Genomic DNA, 5,207 nt, shown 5'->3' on the forward strand with positions numbered 1-5,207 from the left:
GGCTTCGGCCAGTATGCTTTTAAAGCAGGCACTTTTTCTCTCGCTCTCTTTATGGTTGTCTCTGTCTCTTTGTCTCTGTCTTTGTCTCTATATTGTCTCCCTGTCTGTATCTCTGACTCTGTCTCTGTCTCTGTCTCTGTCTCTCTCTCTCTCTCCCCCATTCCCCTCTCTGCCCCCTTGGACATTTTGGTTTGCACCACAGGTACTGAAAAATTAAGAACTGAATGCTGAAAGTAGGTAAAGGGATATACATGATAACAAAGTAGTTTTTATTTATTTATTTTTTAATTTAATTTTTACTAGTGAAACAGCATAAGGTACCGATGTAGACTTACAAACTTTCGTGCTTGGAATTCAGTTACACAATATTCGAGTACTCATCTTTCAACCAGTGCCCATTCTCCACCACCAATGATCCAATTAACCCTCGCACCCCACCGACTCCATCCCCCCCACCCCACCCTGCCTCTGTGGCAGGTCATTCCCTTTTGCTTTCTCTTTCCTTTAGGGTGTTGTAGTTTGCAATAGAGGTATTGAGTGATCATACTGTTCGGTCTATAGCCTACTCTCAGCATGTATCTCTCATCCCGAGAAGATCCTCCAAACACCCTTTACTTGGTGCTCTCTTCTCTATCTGAGCTGCCTTTTCCCCAAGCATGTGTTTCCAGCTTCCAAGCCGTGGAGCATACCTCCTGGTACTGATCTCAATTATTCTTCGGTCTTAGTCTCCTGTTCTGTTACTTTATATTCCACAGATGAGTGCAATCTTTCTATATCTGTCCCTCTCTTTCTGACTCATTTCAATTAGCATGATACTTTCCATGTAGTAACACTTGTATGTAAATTTCATGACTTTATCTTTTCTAACAGCTGCATAGTATTTCATTGTGTAGATGTACCAGAGTTTCTTTAGCCAGTCATCTGTTCTCGGGCACTCGGGTTTTTTCCAGATTTTGGCTATTGTAAACGGTGCTGCAATGAATATACAAGTGCAGATGTCATTTTGACTGTACTTTTTTGCCTCTCTGGCATATATTGCTAGGAGTGGTATTGCTGGGTCAAATGGGAGCTCAACTTCTAATTTTTTGAGAATCGTCCATACTGTTTTCTAAAAAAGCTGAACCAGTCAGCATTCCCATCAGCAGTGATGGAGAGTCCCTTTCTCCCCACATCCACGCCAACACCGGTTGTTTGTGTTCTTTTGGATGTGGGCCAGTCTCTATGGTGTGAGATGGTATCACATTGTTGTTTTGATCTTCATCTCCCTGATGGATTAAAGACCTCAACATTATACCAGAATTCGTTAAGGTACATTGAAGACAAGGTTGGCAAAACACTCCATGTCATTGAAGCTAACCGTATCTTCAAACATCACATGCCACTGGCCAAGCAAGTGAAAACAGAGATAGACAAATTGGACTATCTTAAACTAGAAGCTTCTTCACCTCAAAAGAAACAGTGACCAAAATACAAAGACATTCTACAGAATGGGAAACAATATTCACCCAATACCCATCCAATAAGGGATGGATATCAAGGATATACAAGGCACTGGTTGAACTCCACAAGAAGAAAACATCCAACCCCATAAAAAATGGGGTGATGAAATGAACAGAATGGCTAAAAGGGAAATACTCTACATCAACAAAATAGTTTTCAAACTGTGAAAGTTTCCATAAAAGTTTAACAGCCTTCCCTAAGAGGTAGTTTTTGAGCGAGGTGGTTTCTTTCAAAGAATGTTGTCCTAAGGACTTAAGAATAAATATAATGGGGAGGAGTCAATTCCTTTTGTCCCCAATCCTAGCCCCAGTGTACAATTTTATCATATTCTAAAGAGACTTTAGCACTGATTTATCAAAATACATTTTATAAAGGCTATTTTTATTCCCTACAGGCATTTCTATTTAGGCTACTTGCATCAATCTGAGATTTCATAAACCCTGGAACTGGTCCTTCTACTAATGGGGTACTGAAATAAAATTTCCTAGCTGGGTAGGTGTTGACATTAAATTTGAGTTTTCTTCAAGGTTGTTTTCTAAATCACTTTGCCCTATACTGCTACTTCAATGTTTGAGGATCCTGGCCTCAGAAAATAAGGAGACAGTTTTGTCAAAATAGGTTTATTTAGAAACGAGACAAAAAGCAACTTTGAAAATGTGATCTTGTGATGAAATATGTACATATGTCCGTAGAAATGAGAAGAAAAACTGTTGGGTATCTGAGATCATTCAGTGGTAGAACGACTACCTTGAAGGCCTAAGGAAATCCCCAGCACTAGCAACCACCCCCATGGTGTCATCCACTTGCCAGTGCCACCACACATGCACAGGGCCATCTTCGTGCACCATCATGTTTTTATATTTTTGTAGTATCACTGTATCACTGTCATCCCATTGTTCGTTGATTTACTCGAGTGGGCACCAGTAACATCTCTATTCGTCCCAGCCCTAAGATTTTAGCAGCCTCTCCTTACTCATATTTCCCAATGATTGGAGACTCTTTCGGGATCAGGGGAATGAGATCTGTTATAGTTACTGTTTTTTGGCATATTGAATATGCCACATGGAGTTGACCAGGCTCTGTCCGTGTGGGCGGGATACTCTCAGTAGCTTGCCGGGCTCTCTGTGAGGTATATATAAATAAATATATATATATATATATATATACACACACACATATATTTCTCTCTATTATTTGTTGCCTGCTGTCTGAACCCCATCAAACATGGTGTAGTAATTATGGAAAATGGGTAGGAAGTGTCTTATGATGTGTCACGGCAAAGTGGTCACACGGTACATTTTTGTAGTATGTAATTTTTTCTTTTATTTCAACACTGTAATTTATTTATGTATGCATTTACAGTGGGTTTTCAGGCACACATTGTTTTCTTTTTTCTGCATAAAAGACACAAGGTCAGTAATAATGGCTATTTATTAAGTTCTTTTAATTTGCAGTGTTTACAGACGCACACACACACACAACTTTTTTCAGAGGCAGAAAAAGAAATGGAATCCCAGAACATCACAGAGCTGGAATTCTAATCCAAGGACACTCACCCCAAATCCTATGCTTTCAACCATTAAATAACACTGCCTATGTTCCTCAAATACATCATCGTTCAGACTCTAGATTCATAGAACAAGACACACGTGAAAGGCCAGGTGTGTGTGGAAAGTTCTGACTTGTGAAGATGCACTACTCAGCTAACTCAGCTGAACCATCTGATAAAACAGTCTGAAGGAGACTGGCAGTATTACTATTTAATCATACTGCTAATTAGCCTTCAACTATTATGCAGCACATGAGAACTAAGACTGTTTACAAGAACATTATGAAACAGGTCCCTGAAATGTGCACCAATGTTTTCATCTACACTCCCACCATCCCTCTTGCTCATCCCCCTAGTGCTTACCCCAGATTCCCTATGACCCCTCAACCTGATTCCTCAATTGCTACATTTTCTAAATTTAATTATTGTAGTTTTTGTCCCATGCTTAGGGTGGTATTGAATTTCATGGTTTAGATATATAGAGATACTTTCATCTCTAAACCATAAAGGCCTAAAAGCCCCTGTTACAGGACATCCTCTTCTTGCCCCCCCTCCACTTCTCTCTTTCCTTGGCATTTTTGTTTCTGTAATCTAGAGCCAGCATTGACCCCCATTTGTTACTTACATTTCCCTTGACATACTATTCTATATACCACAAATGAGTGAGAACGTCTGGTGTTTGACCTTGTCCTTCTCACTTACTTTACTTAATATAAGATCCTCCTATTCCATTCAGTTGCTGCAAATTGAGTATTTCATCATTCCCCATGGGTGGCTGAGTAGTATTTCATTGTGTCTATACACCAGAGCTTTGCTTATCTGTTCTTCTATCTTTGGGACCTCTGTTACTTTCAAAACACGTGTATTCTACTAAAACTGCAGTGAATATAGGTACACACATATCTTTTTAATGGATATTTTGAAAATACTTACAATTTTTAATTTTTATTTTATAATTACTTTTTTGAATATCTTAATTTTTAAATCTTAATCATCATGAGACACACAGTTACAAAGTTGTTCATGATTAGTCATACTGTGTTTCAGTCACACTGTGTTCCAACACCTGTCTTTTCAACAGTGTACATTTCCCACCACCAATGTCCCCACTTGTCCCCACCTGAGCCTCTCTGGCAGTCACTTTTTCTTTGACACTGGTTTGCAATACAGATACTGAAAGGCCATCACATATATCCCTTAACATACTTTAAACATTCAGTTCTTGTCCAGAGTGACCATTTCCAACTATTATTGTCAGAGCGGTCCCTTCTCCATCTTAATTGCCTTCTGTGGCAGTCATACTTGTGGCAACCTTCCAAGCATTGACCAGTCTTCCTGGGCCCTGTTTTTTCTGTCCTTGGATATTAGTCGCATATTACTTTTTTTTATATATTCCACAGATGAGTGCAGTCATTCTATATCTTGTTCCTCTCTTTCTGACTCATTTCACTCAGCATGATACTCTCCATGATTGGATATTTTTGTGGTTTGGGGGCAAATACCATTAAGTGTTATCACAAGATCATATGGTAGCTCTATTTTTAGTTTTCTTAGAAATACCCATAATTTTTTCCATAAGGGCCAAAGTAGACAACATGAGAATGCATTGAAAGTAGACAACCAACAAGGCATGAGAGTGCCTCTTTAAGTATATTGTTGTCAGCACTGGTTAATCCTATCCTTCCTAATATATGCCATTCTCACTGGTATGAGGTGATATCTCATTGTCATCTTAATTGGTTTCCCTGAAATAAGTGTGAGCGTTTTTTCATATGCCTACTGGCCATGTGTCTATCTTCCACTGAAAAGTGCTTGTTCATATCTTTCCATTTTTTAGAATGGTTATTCAATTTGTTGATGTTAATCTTTGAGAGTGCTTTGAATATCTTTAATATTAACCCTTTATTTGACATATTGCTTGAAAATATTTTGTTTCAATCAGTAAGTTGTCTTTAATTTTACCCAGTGTTTTTTACTTGCCATCCAGAAACCTTTTAGTTTTATGCTTGCTTCTCTGCCATTGGGTCCGACTCATCATTAAGCTTTTGTGTGTGTCTTTGGAGGGCTGGAGGGATAGCACAGTGGGTAGGGCGTTTGCCTTGCATGCGGCCAACCCAGCCGACCCGGGTTCGATTCCTCCACCCCTCAGAGAGCCTGG

General features: G+C 39.2%; 1 non-coding gene across 1 annotated transcript; it reads right to left on the reverse strand.

The window, feature by feature from the left end:
• Positions 1-3,228: 3,228 nt before the first annotated feature.
• LOC130034310 (small nucleolar RNA SNORA19) lies at positions 3,229-3,357 on the reverse strand. Its single transcript, XR_008794082.1, has one exon. It is a non-coding gene; the product is annotated as a small nucleolar RNA SNORA19 (small nucleolar RNA).
• Between the last annotated feature and the right edge of the window lie 1,850 nt (positions 3,358-5,207).

The sequence above is a fragment of the Sorex fumeus genome, unplaced genomic scaffold, assembly GCF_029834395.1.
Source record: "Sorex fumeus unplaced genomic scaffold, SorFum_2.1 ptg000058l, whole genome shotgun sequence".
Taxonomy (NCBI): Eukaryota; Metazoa; Chordata; class Mammalia; order Eulipotyphla; family Soricidae; genus Sorex; species Sorex fumeus.